The sequence below is a fragment of the Condylostylus longicornis genome, unplaced genomic scaffold (genome assembly GCF_029603195.1).
Source record: "Condylostylus longicornis isolate FDR11 unplaced genomic scaffold, ASM2960319v2 ptg000010l, whole genome shotgun sequence".
NCBI lineage: Eukaryota > Metazoa > Arthropoda > Insecta > Diptera > Dolichopodidae > Condylostylus > Condylostylus longicornis.
The window spans coordinates 1,543,278-1,560,134 of NW_026577979.1; positions in this window are offsets into that span (position 1 = coordinate 1,543,278).

Sequence of the window (16,857 nt, forward strand, 5' to 3'; positions counted from 1 at the left end):
AAAATTTTTAATGCACTTATGTGAACTTTTTTCAATATACTTGAAATTTTTTTTTTATCATTTTCAATTTCATTTTATATCATGAGATTTTTTGGGATTAAAGAAAAAGCCGCCTTATATCTAGCATAATAAAAAAATATTCAATAATATTTTCTGTCATCAAAATTCTGTCTTTACATTTTTTTGCCTTTAATCTAATGCACATTTTGTTTTTTTCCTAAAACTCAAAATCGATTCTTTAAGGAAATTAAAATAATATTATAGGCGGATATTTCAGATAGCCAAAAAATTCAAATCTCTTAAATCTATTTAAGAGGATCAATTTCCGACCATATCTCGCTATAATATTTCTGAACACATAAAATTTATGTAATGAAATAGAGAGAAAAAAAGCAAATAAATTCCAAAGTACATAAAAATCTCATCATTTCATTTGATGAAATCGAACAGAAATATGTCATCTTATTATACGTGTATTAGAACGGATTAAAGGGGGAAAAGACTTTAAAACATTATCAAATTGAATTTTTATCTTATTATAGTTTTAGGAGAATGTTTTGTTGCTATACGAATTTACGTTATTAATGGAGATTTTTCACTTTCTTATTAAATTTTAAAATTAAAGAGGGCATTGATGAAATTTATGAAATTGTGAAGCAATTGGCAATTCTAAACCTTTTAAATTCATGCTATTTTGATTCATAATAGGTAAGTAGAATGAATTTTTACCAATTGAAGACTTCTTTCTTTAAAATTTTGGGAAATAATTTAGCGCAAGTAGTTTTATATTACGAGTCTTCAGGTAATATTTAAGAATTATTTGTGAAAACAATAATAAATTTATTCTATTATATCTAATTTGTCAAATTCTAAATTGTGTTTGTTTGAATAGCAAGGCCCAAATGAATTGATTCAAAAGATTATTTTGAATTCGCATTATTTGTTTTGTATTTTATTAGTCACCTTATCGTTTTGCTTCTAATCGCACTAGTAATAGCAAATCATCAATTAATTTAATTTTGTATTGCATTAAATTAAATCTATATAGCAGTTTCAGTTTTCAATTGTTCCGAAACGATATAAAGTGGAATAAAATCTCATGTCACTATAATATTATTCTAACCATAATATAACATATTCATTTCAATTTAGAATAATCTGTAATATTAAGAACTCTAAAAGACATAAAGTAAAACAGTGTAAGCCGGATTAAGTAATACCAAATTATATTGAGTATCCGAATTCCCTACAGATTATTCATAATTGAGTAATATATTAAGGTCAGCAGCTAATATTTATGATATTCAAATGACAATTTAATAATTTTTTTACTAAATTGTTGTTTAATAATTTTAATGGTGCACAGAGTTTTGTTTACGTACTATAAGAAACAAATTAATAAGGAAGATAAGAGCAAAATTTACGACCATCGACTGGGAATTCCCAGTACTTTTATAAAAATGTCTAAAGCCTTAGCTTATGAAATGCAAAAATTGAATAATTTGCATTTTAAAATTCATTAACTTGTGATAATATTGCCCAATTAGAGCCAAAATTAAAGTTTACAAAACTTGTACTCTATTCTTAAAATTAAATCTAAATTTTAAATTTCATTTACTCATAAGACAACTTCTTCTTGGTTTATAACAACTGCCTTTTTTTTATAAAACTCAAATATACAAATAATATAATGGAATTTTTAAATTCACAAAATGTCTTGAAATTTACATACAAATAATTATTAAAATTTTATTCTAGATCATTGATTTATTTCCCGAAGATACAATTAGATTGAGAGTGAATTTACTCTTATTATTTTTATTTATATAAAATAAATTTTATTTTCATTATAAATTTTTTTTTATTTGTTTCTTTTTTTTAGAATTAGAATAGTTGGCATTGTATATATTGTAGTTTCACGTTTATAATATTTGTTGAAGAATAAAAACGTAATTTTTTTTAATGTTAATTAATTTATTAATAACATTTTCATTAGATATTTTAAGTTTAAGTTTCAAGATATAATCACAGATCAATACAAGGGTACAACAAAAATACAAGCAAACCATGAGGAAAAATATCAACTAGGAATTATTAATTTTGGTTTGAATATTAAAATTTACTAACTTGTGTTTCACTTTTTAAGATTTCATTTTGTTTTCTAATATGTAGAAATTTATGTAGAATAAAGTTGTTGCCTGTTATTATTTTGTCTGCCATAGACACAACACTTTTTATCATATATTTAGCATATGATCAAATTAAATTAATTTGCTCTTGAATAAATTATTATTTTGATCCAGTATAAGTATTTGCTTCTTGTTTATTTGTTGCCCCAAAATATTATAAAATTGTGAAGAATTCTCGGGTTCCAATAATAATTATAATTTAAACAACTTATTCCGGGAATGTGTTAACATTTTGGATTTCAGATAATTGATTAATTTCAGCTTGATTTTATTTAATAAATCTATGCTTTTTTAACTCATTCCGATGAGATCTAATATTTGCAAAATCTCAACAAAAATGAATTAACATTAACATCGCTACTCAAATTATCGTGCGAGTGAATTGAGAGTACATATTTTTAACATTAAATGAGAATCTCAAATTGAAGACTCTATAATTTTGTTCTCTCTCACAAAAAACAAGCATATACATAAATGGGAATTAATCAAGGATATTTTAAATTATTCTTTTTAATAAAAATGTGAATATTTTATTTGTATCTTAGAGCTGTTCCATATACTCGTAACTTAAAAGAGAAGAAGAAAGAAAAAAAAAATTAAATTTTTTTATTTTTTGTTTTTATTTAAATTTTATTCTCTTTCAAAAAATTCAGGTATAATAATTGACTTGGTATAATAATTTTAACAGAAAATGAAAACAAAACAAAAACAAATATAAGAACAAAAATCATATTATAAAAAGGGAAAATTTTCAAATATTTTAAAATCCTTAAACAAAAATTTGAAATGAAGAAGAACAAAACAAATAAAATAAAACACAGCAAGCAATTGAAAAAAAATATAATAATAATAATATTGTAATAAAGAATATTATAGCAAGTAAAACTAATAAAAGTTAAGATTAATTGATGCCCTAAAGGTGGTGAATTAAAAAATAAAAGAGAAAGAATGAGATCAATTTGGTAAAATTTATGACTATATAATCGAATCCATAATTCTTTTTTTGCATTTATAGTTTTACTGTTCTTGTTCTTCTTGGACGTTCCTAAAAAATAACAAAGAATATAAAATCAAAATTAACGAATTATTTTTTTTGTTTTTGTTCTTATTCTCGTTGTTTTATTTTGTTAATCAAATAATAAAAAAAAAATTAAAAATTTTCGTATATAAAGGAAATTTTCGTATAAATAGCAACAAGGCAACAACAGGCTTAATATAAGTTTATAACTTTGTTTTTAGCCCTTTTCCAAAAAATTTTTCAAAAAAAATATGCTTATTAGTTTCACTCCGTCCGTCCGTCCGTCTGTCTGTGTATCTGTTCTACACTCTTGAAGATAGAAACCTGAAATTTTATATGTACATAGATCTTTACTAGAAACTAATTTTCGTAGAACATAATTTTTACATATCTCCCCCCCTCTAAAAGTTATACCCCCCTAAAACCCTATAAACGGCATTTTTTAACTATTTATTGCAATGAAGCCATAAACATTTTTCAAATTTTGCAAAAGCAAAAAGCTGGCTTCTTCTATCGCGGCATACCATTTCTGAACTTTAAAAAAGCAAAATGGCGGTTAGAATTTACCGTTATTTAAAATCTGTTTTTTTCCAAATTTTTGATGCCGTTTTTCTTCTATACCGTACGTTACACCAGTCTGAAATTTTAGCAGCTCTTAGATATTCATAATTAGTTTATTTCGTTAGAAGAAAATTTTTTCTTATCTCCATCTCCATAATTTGAATATTTGGCACCTTATATTTGTGAAACCACTTTCAAATTTCTAGAAACGCAAAAAGCTAGCAGTAAATTCCGTGTCATTAAAAAATATAATTATTTTTCTTAACTCACACAATTAAACCTTAAAATCGAGCATCATATAAACCCTTCTTTAAATTTTTTTTTGGCTTTATTTCAGACTGCATAAATCGTTCATCCTAAATGTATGCAATCCTAGAAATAGTTTTGTATATGAATGCAAATAATTTTAATAGTGTCATAGCTATACGTAGACTATATTGTATAAAAGCAGTATTTTCACTTGTTGAAGGGAAAAGTGCTACAATACCAACCATTAGTTTGACCCAACTTTGTTAATCTTATATACATTTTTATTAGCTGCATAGAACTAGCAAGAATTTCATGTTATACTTAGGCTTAATTTGAAAATTTCGAAAAACAAAAAAAATTGAACTCTAATCCGATATGGTATGTAATGACTTGGTTTTTTATTATATTTATTTTATTTATTTTATTTATTTTTTATAATAATTTTTTTGTTTTTTGTTCATATATTCTCTCTGACTAAACTCAAACCCTTGGAGCAATTTAATTAGGACTGTTTTTCTTTTTTTTTTAGTTGTTGTTTTACAACGAATATGTACAGAGGCTATTAAATGAAAGGAAATTTTTTTGTTTTGATGTTGTTGTTACTGGTATATAATCATAATTTGGTGCAACAACAATATTGAATTCATGATCTACTATGCACATAAATATACGGATTATATAAGAACAGTCAATAATATTGAAGATCACGTATAATAAATGCCATGTACTTGCGTTTACAATTAACATTGTAAAATCACGATTTATATTGTTATACGCACTACAATTTCAAAAGCAAGGTACATTGAGTAAGAATTCGAATATAATAATTTTTTAAAAAGAAATCTAATAATTTTCGTTTTGCTGAATGCTATTTTTAAACTTTTTCTATGTGTTTAATTTGGAATTCTTTTAGAAGATGAAAAACATATTGCTACCATTTAATTGAATTAAAAATCTTTAACTTTATTATATTTTTAATCTTTAATAAAAAATAGAAAATTTTTCTATTACCAGCTATCTTATATTTTCATTTCTAAATTAGTTTAATTTGTTCATCTACTCTACATTGTATTGCAATAATAATGAAGTAAAATTTTATATTTTTTAATAGTTTCAATAAAGATCTTAAAATTATGTTGCAATATAAGGAAGTACGGCAATCGTTTCTTATATTTAAGATATCATAGTTAGACGTACGCATAGCTTTTATGATTAAAATCGTATTTTCTGCAATGTATACACAGGTTCACATTGAAAGTTATGCACGTAGATAATTGAGTTGTTTATATAACAAGAAGGCAGGCGGCTTTTATTGAACATTATTTGAAATTATTGTATAAATGTTATTGTTAAAATTCTAAAATAATTAGTTGATTTCCAATTCTCTCTTCCAATTAAAACAATATAAATTTCTGTAATTTAATATCATGGAGTTCTCTTGTTATAAAAAATTAGCCAAATATTTATTTTTTGAAAATTGTTTTATTAATGTTAAAATAGAAATATTGCATACTTATAGGGTGTGAGAAAAATTTTTTAATATAAAATTTATTGATTTTTGTATAAATTTCACTTGGCTGCTATAATCAACGAGGAATTAATTATAAACTCTTAACTTGAAGTGATTGAAGTAAATTAATAAGAAGGCAAAATAATGCATTCATTACTTCACAATTATTTAAAAAAATTGGATTGGAATTATTCCATACATACTTCTTTTCTCGGTTTATATTGAAATATACTTATTTTCTTGTCTTTCTTGGTTATATTTGTATTCTCTAGATTTGCATTATGCACCTGTAAAATTTCATGCAATTAAGCATTTACAAAATCATGGAAATTTGCAATTGAGGTTATCGATTTAAATTCACGCAATAGTTTAGTTGCTATGACATGTCCGCAACAATTTTACAATCAAGTAGTAATTTGTAAAACTAAAAGTTACATGTCTGTCTGAACTCTGAGTGTGCCCCCGAAAACAAATACGAATGTCAAAATCTGAAAGAAGTAGTGTTATACAATTTATTTAAGAATTTTTTTGTAAATTTCTTCGAATTCAATGAAGTAACATTTACAAAACATTAAAAACTGATTCAATGAAATATAATAATCAAATTGTTAAATTAATATAGCTAGAGCTATTTACCAAATTTTGAAATATTAGTATATTATTCCAATATTAAAACTAGTTTTTCAATATTAATTGTGTGTTTTATTATATTTCATTTATAATACAATTTATAATAACACTCAATATACAAATTACAACAATAGTTCTCTGATCAATTACAAATTTATAAAAATTAAAAATTAATGATCTGCTTTTACTCTGTCTTTCCACACAATAGTATGATAAGGGTCACAAATAAGAAAACAAAAGAAAAGAACAAAATTAAAAAATTACAGTATGTTCAAACCACTTAATTCACACAAGTAAACTTTAACAAAATCTTGTTCTTATAATCAATTAGAAATTCCGAACAAATTTATTCCAGCACCATCTAGAAAATTTTTCCATTCCTTGTTTATTTTTCTATTCTATTTTACAAAATTAAAGGCGGCGGGTATATGTATATATTTATATCGTTTTCTTCTTTATATATATTTTGCGTTTTTTTAAAAGAAAAACTAGATTTCGTGTTTTTTTCTAAGAAGTTTTTCTCTAGCTTACAAGAATGCGTGTAACAGAAACGAATAAAAAAAAACTTCATTTCAGAGAGCAATTGAATTGAACATTTCTTAAAACTTAGATTTACAATTAAATTAAATTTCTAAATTTTCTAAATAAATTGTTCAAGGATTAAGAACTATACGAGGAATCCATTGAAAACAAACTGAATGAGAAACTCTAATGCAGTAACTGCAATATTATTTTGTCATAAAAAACACATGGGGAACCCATTGTACCGCGGTTGAGTAGAAATTATTTTTATTTTTAAAAAATCAAAGTAGAATTGCATATTTTTAGACTTTTTTTTTCATGGTTTAAAAAAAGAATTACTGGATTTTGTACTGAAAATCTCATGTAAACTGGAGTCTTTATGTAATTGAGATTTTAATCTCTAATTCAAAGAATTTTTTATCCAACTACATTTATTTTATTCAGATATCGAATTCAAAAATGCGATGGTAAGTGTTATATTAATAATAAGTTTAAGCAATTCGGCACAGAACTATAAATCATACTTTAATATTCTCCGTTTCGAACTAAAATACTCAAAAAACGAACAGTGTAACGGGTTACATAGATATTTTTTGTATAAATAATCATAAAATAGTAGAATTTCTGTGAGTTAGAACTTTAAAATGAAGGCGTTCAAAAGACTCAACTTATATTGGTTCGATTTCGATGAACATCAAGTTAGAAACAGAACATCAAGTAGACCGCAAATAACTACCGTACTTTTTGTACATTATAAACTGGAGCATAAATTCGACAGTACCTTCAAACTTACTTTCCTCTTAAAGTTACAAAAGTAAAAAAATTTTCTATTGAATCACAAGAAACAAAAAGTTTTATACACCTTATTAATTCATATATGTACATATGCATGTATGCTTCTTGTATGGCTATCAAACTTTTATAGTAAATTGTAAAAAATGCGCAAAACAAATGCAATCATCGCCTGTTTATTAAATGCAAACTTCACTTTTTTTTTTAACATTTTTATTGTTATGCTACGGTGCGTATAAAACGTATATTTTTATTTTATTGCTATTACTATTATGTATATTGATTTTCATAATATAGGTTGTGTCGAAGCGTAAATCTATATAAAGTAGTTTCTCGCCAAATACACCATAAACAATTCAACACGAAGCAATAGTAACAAAATAGCAAGTAAAAAAGAAATTTCAGTTCAACTTCAACTTACACTTGAAATAAAAGTAAAACGGAAGAGCAAAAATATTGCAAATATATTACTGTGTTGATGAAGAGATGAAGACAGTAAAGGTAATCTAGTATAATTGCATTTCTTTTAATACTATTTTTGGTAATACAAAAGAGGCACTCACTGTTGCTCTGCCGTAAGTTCTAATATAAGAAACCTGAAGAGAGAAAAAAGAATGCTATTTCTTGCATATTTTATGCAATTTTACTCATCAAAGATTTGCAGAAATTAAAACAATGATGATGTTGATGACCACAGCTATGTTTCAAACTTAATCTGAAGTAAAAGTTGATTGTATAATGAAATGATAATTAGTGATGAAAAAAATTTATAAGGGTTATAAGCTAGAAAGTAATTGGAATTTAGAAACGGGTTTTAAACCTATTCAATATTTTAACATTTCAACAAAATTTTAACTATGCGCTCGAATTCATCCCAGTTTTTTAATTTTTTTGACAAATATTCGAGAGATTTCATTAAATTTAGCAATTTTATAGTGTGATTATAAGAAATTTAAGCTATAGCTTATGTTAGGCAGGGAAAAATTTCGTAATATGTATAATATGAGTATGTGCCACTCGAGTTTCTCATATTACCTACTTACAAGAAGAAATGACATTTTCAACTAAGTTAATTGATTGTTTTGCTTTGACAAATAAAAAATTTGTATGAATAAATTTGTATGTACCTAAATCTGTTATCTATGATTAATCTCTTAAATTTTTTTGCAAAAATTTTAATAGTCGCAATGAACTAAATTTTTTTTTTTGCCAGCAGAACGATTGGCCCCAAAAGTTGAATATCCCGCCTGCTGCCTTGAGTCGCACTTTACCGACGGCTGCTTTAAAAGGTCATCTATTACACCGATGGCCATAAGAAATCCGGAAAAGGTTTTGGAAATCCCTGGATAGCCAAAAATCTTTGGGTTTCAAAAAACAAAATGTTATTAAAAGTCTTCTACTAGCATACACTCGTATTTAAAGATTTTCAAAATTTTCCATTTTCATTTAAATTAAATAAGAAAATCTTCAAATTTACCGCCACCATAAACGTTAACAAAAGTTATTATAATAAATTTCGTTAATTTAAAATTTTCAATTTTATTTAAATTTTCCAATATATTTTTAAAATAACAAATTTCAATTACCGCATATGCATGAATATTTTGTTATATACAAAATCGCATAATGAAAATTGTTCCAATTTTTTCTATATTGAATTTTCTTCTTACATATTTAATTTTCTCGCAACAATATTATTAATAGAATTTTCATGTTGTAATACAAATAACATGTGTTCCCATTTTCATAAATTTCAATATTTTCATTATTATTATTATTTTCAATCTTTAATATAGAGAAACCAACCGACTTTATCAAAAAATTTTCATCATTTTGGAATAATTTTTGTGCCAATTTTGAAATTCAAATATCTTGCTTTGTGTTTTTTTTTTTTTTTGTTTCGGTATAATTTTTGGGTTATAGATACTTGAGAACAAGAAAATGAAATCGACAACAACTGTGGCAAAACAAGAATATTAAAGGAAAACAACACCGAATTGAACAACAAAAAAACGACAAAAATGGAACAGATTTTCGTAAGAATTTTCACCAAAAAAAAAAAATCAAAAATATGAAAAAAGAAATTTTTTTATTTTCTTATTTGTTTTTTCACTTTTGTATAAAAATTTTTGTTTCCGTTTCTTTTTTTTTAATAAAATAATATTGAATATAGGAAAATCATCATTGTGACGTGAAATAGGATAGGAAAATCTTTTTAAATAATTTAAAGAAAATATGAAGCTAGTGAAAAGCAAAATCAGGGAAAATTTTGGATTATAATCATACTATAAGCACATTTCCTGAAGGGAATTATAAAGTAAATACCTAAGGGAATACACAAGTTTTCAGAAAAATTATAAAATATAAGGATGTAAATTTAAAATAAAGTCATAGTTTATATAAGATTTCGCTTAGGTTCCGGTTGCACTATAGAATTCATGATATAAATCCAAAATTCAGAGTTATCAAATGTTAACTACCTTCGGAATATAAATATAACAATTAAAAATATTATTAAAAATTAAATAATATAAAATAAGGAACATATACATCAGATAAAGTCTCAAAGTACTCCAATCGCTGAAAAATTAAAAAAAAAACATATTGAGATGGTCATATAATGAGAAAAAATGAAGACCATATCGTAAAAACCGCACTCAACATCGATGAGTGCCAATGAGAAGGAAGACCAACTGCCACATGGCTTAGCACCAACAGAGACGACAACCTGGAAAATTTTATGCAAGACATTAAAGGCGACAACCTGGAAAATTTGATGGCCCGTGGTAGGAAAATTTGACGGCCCAGATAAGGAATAAAGACAGAGAAAGAATAAGAAGAAGAATTAAAAAATAAAATAATAAAATTATTTTAAATCAATTTTTTTGAATTTAAGTCTCAGAAAAATTTAATATTACCGCATAGCTATAATGCATTAATTAAACCAAATTTCATTTCTACAAAAAAAAAATTATTAATTGCTAGGATTTTAAATCCTTAAAACTTATTATGTTATATGGACTTGTAAACTATTATTATGTGAATTGAAAATTCTTTAAACATAAATTGTAGTTAAACTGTAGATACAATTATTACTTTTTCATATAATTTTATTTAAAATTGCATACCTTCCGGGGCAAGATAATATTTGTTTGTGTAATAGGTATTTAGTATTAAATTAAATAAGACTTCTAAATTAATTTTTATCGTTAACGTTAAACAAACCTTTTTGTTGGAAATGTTCAGAAAATTTATAAAATTTTTATTAAAAAATATTTCATTGTCATTTAACTTGTTCGTAATGTTAATAAAAATATTTAAATTTAATAAAAATTTATCAAATGTTAAAAATTAAATTTATTAATCTCAAATAAATTCTCCTCTGAGAGTATTTAATAAAAACTTTTAAATTTAAGCTCTCATTAATAAATTATTCATATAATATAAAATTATATTAAATATTTTGAGACAGACGGAATAAAATGTCCTATATTTAATAGTAAAATTCCCTTATTCAATTCTCTTCATATTTAAATACTATTTATTGAATAGTATTATGTTTAGAAAACAAGAAAAAGAGAAAAGAAAATTGAGCATATAGAATTGAAGTAAATGAAAATAAATATCAAAAAAAAATATCATTGCTATTTTTTTTTTCTCTCTTTTATTATTATTCTTTTTGTGATCTCAAATATTAATAAATTATTAAGATATCATAACCAAGTCACGTTTTCAATATTATTCTTAAATAATCTGGATATATATGATGTTATAACATTATATTTTGGCTGCTGCTGCTGTTGCTGTTACTGCTGTTGTTCTCTATTATAATATATTGCTGCTGTTGTTTGGTGTTAGCTGATATCATTATTGTTATATTAGAATTTACTATTGTTAGACGGATTTTTTTTTTTAAAGAATTCTTATTATATAGAAAAATATTTCAATTTTGGAAATTTTGTTTTTTTTTTTTTTATTAATTTATAAATGTATAAGTATGCACAATATGTATTTGTATATTTATTACCAATATTGCATACCTATTAGATTTCTATAAAGAAATATGAAGGAAAAATTTATTATTATTTTTGTGTTTTTTTTTTAAGAAATTTTTATCATAAATTTATTCTTAAAGATATGAATTCATTTTGTAGTATAGCATAGCAGGTAAAAATATTTTTATCATATAATTCATATAACAGTAATAGGAAAAGTATAATATGAACCTGTTGTTCAATTGAAAATTTTTTTATATATAGGAGAAATTTTTAAACAGTATCGTATAATTTTAGGAGCATGAAAAAAATTAGAGAAATATTTTTGCGTATATTTTAGGTGTTGAAAATTTCGACCGAACATTTCTTGCAGGTATTGTGAACTTCTTTAAAATATAATAATTTTTGATAATAAAATAATATTTTAGCGTCATAAATCGATTTATTACTGGATTTTGTACTAAAAGATGAATTACTCAAAGAGTGTGCAAATTTTTGAGAATAAATTAATGTTGAGAAAGCGATTTGTTCTCAACAGTAAACTTCTGTAAAATACGTGGAGAAATTATCCAGAATTTTGATAGTCATTAACTAGAAAGCTCCATTTTAATACGGTGTATTGATTTTCTTTATTTAAAATTTAATTACTTTTCAATAACATGATAATATTCATTTATCTTCAGAAGTATGTAAGACAGGCTGAATATAACACTCCTTAGGTATATAATATAAATTTTTATATAATCATAAGTAAGGGCAAATTTTGTGCCCTTTTCCATAAGTTATTTAAAGAAAACAATGTACAAATTTGTTCCAAAAAAATTATTTGAATTTTCCATAAATTTAGAAGGTAGAAGTAGGGGTAAGACGTTTTAATTTATGCAACTTTTGCAATAACACTTACAATAGTTTCATAGTTCAAAAGAACGAATGAAAAGTTATGTATCTTATGTTTGACGTCCGCTGCCACATGAGTCTGGTTTATTTGATAATTTCTTAATATTTTCATATATATAAGACAAGTTAAAATTTTATAGGATATCATCCTTAGTCGGTAATTTCCAAATATAATAAAAACCAACGAGAATTTTCACCTGACTCATTTTCATCATGGTAATTTTTTTTACTCTAATTACAATCTCCTAAAGTTTCATTAGCTTAATTGAACTTCAATTCAATTTCCTCATTTCGATTCAAAAAAATTTGTTTAAGTAGTCGTACAACTCTCTATGATAAATTTCAAACGAGTTTATTACCAAAAAGCTTTAAAATACTCTAGTGAAGTGGACTTGATTATTGCAGCATTATTTCTTGGAATACTATTATTGGAGTTCTTATCATTTTAACTATTTTAAATAATTCTCTTTTAATATTTTTGACCCATTTTTATGACGACAACTTGTTTTTGATTTCATAATTTGAACTTCTATATTTTACGAGTAGTAACAAACATAAATATAATTTAAAATTGACTTTTGAATAACCTTCTATATACAGTGCCAAACCTCGCAAACCTGAGGAAATTAAAACATAATATATAGGTAAGGCCAAATTTAACTCTTATATAAAGCATGTGCCATTTTAGCTATGCTCATGTTTAACAAAATCATGGCTGTAACAGGTACCCACATGAAATGTATGTATATATTATAAAATATTTATGATATATGACTTGAAAAAAAAAATATGACTTGAAAAAGAAAAGTGACAACAGCAAGTCTCAGGGATATTGAAATAATTTTTTTTTGCTTGATTTTCAAAGATTTTCTCAACACATGTTTTGAAACGAATACAAGAGAACAAACAGTGAATGTTATTAATAATATAGAATGTGGAACTCAACACTATTGTTCTCACAATATTATTGTAAAGTAATAAAAGATAACAAAAGGGAATGAACACGAGCTGAAGAAATCTAAACATATACCATTATTATTATGGTAAATTATAGCACATATGGCTATACATACATATTTCATGTACTATTTGTTAGCAAAGGAAATTAAAAAAAAAAATTTTCAAAATTCAATTTGAATTTGTCTGCAATATGGTGTTCACTGTCATATGGATCTAGTTTATTTGATGATTTCTTAATACTTTTTATGAATATATGAAATTGATTCTTATGGTGACGACTTGTTTTTGATTTCATTGATATTTTTGATTTGGCATATTTTGGTTTTTTTTCCGTTGTCTTTCTTTTTAGGAAAAGTGGAAAAATAAATTTAATTTTTTTTTCATTAATTTTTTTTTTAAATTTTCCCACGTGTTTCCTTTGATTATTTAATGAATAAAATGCATAGGATTTAAATTGAATTTTTATGCTCTTCACTTTAGCAATAAACACAAAAATTTTTAAAAATTAGTGATTTTCTTTATCATACAAAATAAACGTAAAATCAATATTTCGCTGCCCACAAGCCTTGTTAAGTCGTATTTTGGTTGGGGGTCCTGACGGGGAATTGCCTTCTGGGGAAAATGGCCAGGAGGCTTGAGATTGCTATGACGGATGTATGTCGTGGGTGTCGGAATGTGGCGGAGGTGGAGGATGTAAAGCATGTCCTCTGTGCCTGTCCGTTTCTGAGGTGGAAGAGAAGGCGTGTCTTGGTGGCTTATTTTTGCGGTAACCTGGGGGAACTTTCCGAGATGTATCTTGCGCGGCTTTTGGGCTTTGCCAGGGAGGTTGGCCGGTTTGGATAGGGGGGTCTTGTGTGTCGAACTGCATGGGGGTTGTTGGGTGTTTTCTGGGGGTTGCCGATGGACCTTTTTCTGTTGGCCTAGTGCATGGGCTTTGCGCGGGTGTACGGGGAGTCCCCCCCCCCCCCTCTTAATCTTACTCACTCTCTCTAGTTTAAAATCGTAAGCTATAATTATATACAATTTACATTTTTTAGAGCTACTATATAAAATGTTTATAAGAACTAAGATATTCTCTGTTATGACAACAATCGATTAAAAATTAATTAATTGAATTGAGAGAAAATTTTGTATTTAATATTAATATGACAGTTTAATCATAATGATTTAATAACAATATTTGATAATAAAGGTTGTGAGAGAGAAAAATTGAGATAAATAATGAGTGTAACACTTGATACTCGTAATACAAGTAATTAAATAATATTAAGTGAGTTTATTTTACATATCGTATGCATTATGATTTTCATTTAACTGAAATTATTATTACCGTCTCGTTAATGATATACGCAATGAGATACTACATCGTTACTGAAAATAAAGTGACGGTATTATTAAATATTGTTTAGTACCTATTGAAATTGTATAAAAATATTCAATTAGTCTTACTATAGACCTACAAATATTATTTGAAAAATCATTATATTTTCGCCATATTGTGTTAGTTGTCCACAAATAAATACGCCATAATTGCATAAATTAAATTTTTTAAATTAATTTTATAATTTTAATTATTAAAAATATTAAATACAAAGCTGTTTATAAAGATGTATAACAATCAATTTATAACTAATTATAGTAATTACACTATTGTGTGGCTATAAATTTTTCTAAAATATTATTTAATTTTTTTTCTAAATTAAATTCATAATATTATAATTATATTACATAATTACAAATTATTTAAAAATTTTTGTTAATATTTTTACAATAATCAAAAATTAGTGATTGAATTTTGTTTGGTGTTTGATTTTTTTTCTCATAATGTGGTTTTTGAATTAGTGGTCATGTTTTTTTTTTAATATATATACTAGATTATAATTAAGTGTTATACATTATTATTATAATAATATGTTATTGTTGACCGGAATGAAATTACATCAGAGGTTTTTAAATTATAATATCGGCACTAATAATATAACGGATGGTCTTGTAATGTTTACATAAAAATATAATGAGTATAAGTACATGAATAAGTATATATGTACATGTGCAATCAAAATGTACTTACTCATGTTAAAATTTTTTATATTGTCAAACCGTCACAGGAAATTTTTTTTTTTGATCAAACCATAAAAAATTTAATATTTTTTTAAAAAATAAATTTTTTTCTGTATTATTGAATATTTAAGTTGAATTTTTTAAATCAATAATTTATTTGTAGTTGTAGTATTAATAATTATATTAACAATATTTAGTACAACTAAATTAAAAATTCTATTAGAAATATTCGTAAGATTTTAAGGGTTTTTTTTTTATTTTGTACAAAATGCTCATGCTTCAATGAAATGTAGATGTACAACAGCTTTTGTTAATAGTTACAATTATCATCATGTACTATGAAAATTGTAACTATTTACAATAACTTTAAACTATTTATTTAACCCTTTCGAACCGGCTTTCGAATAATGTAATTAGAAAATGTCTCATATGTGAGACATAAAAGAATTACGTTAAAATTTAGTGTGCCGAATCATGTAAAAACGAAATGGTATATGCAGTTTTAACTTTTAGGGATGTTTGGACATTACTACTACATAATATTTGTATCGGCCGGATCGAAATGGTTGAGCCGCACAGCTACTAAATGTTTACAAAATATATATAAGATGTATACATAAATTGAACACATTTGAATAGTTTTCTACCACTTACGAAAACATACAACACATTTTTGTTAGTGAATTTAAGTGTTTTGCAAAGAAAATGTTAGGAAGTCATTATGACTTTCCCTATTTGATTAATTTTTGACAAAACATTCATGCAAAATAACATTTCAATACTCTCCATGTATTTATATTACCAAATCTAGTTTTCAAGCTTATATTCTATGCATTTGTAGTTGTAAGAAAAATAGTAAATTATTCATTTTCTTAAAATATGCAATTAAACATAAACATTTATTTTAAAATTTCAAAAAGGAAAAAACCTTGTGTACAAAACGTTCTAAATCCAATTGTAATTTACAAAATGTGGTCACTTTTATCACACCTTTAATAGTATAAAATCATGCAAAAAATACACATAAAACTTTATCCGTATCTCAAAAACCACAATTATTTACAATTCTCCTTCACTTCTTTTCTCTTCACTTCTCTTCTCAGCGTTGAAAATTTTAAAATTGTTATAGGTACTCTAAAATAAGTATAAAAGTTAAAAAAAAAAATTAAAAATTTGCATTAAAATTTGAGCAAAAATACCAATTTTGTTGTTCTCTTCTCTTTCATTTCTTGCATAATTTATTACCACGCGTTTATTGCAATATTCTCGTAAAACCAAATAAAAAGATCAATAATATTTCTTTTTTGCAATATAGTAGGTATTCAGAGCAGAAGAAAAACAAAAAACTGCTCCAATATGTTCTAGATCATGTCCAGACAACAATTTCAATTTTAATCTTTATGGTTACCATTATGTACCATAATATAACAAAAGAAAAAATATCGACAATATGGAATTCCAATTGTTCTCTAC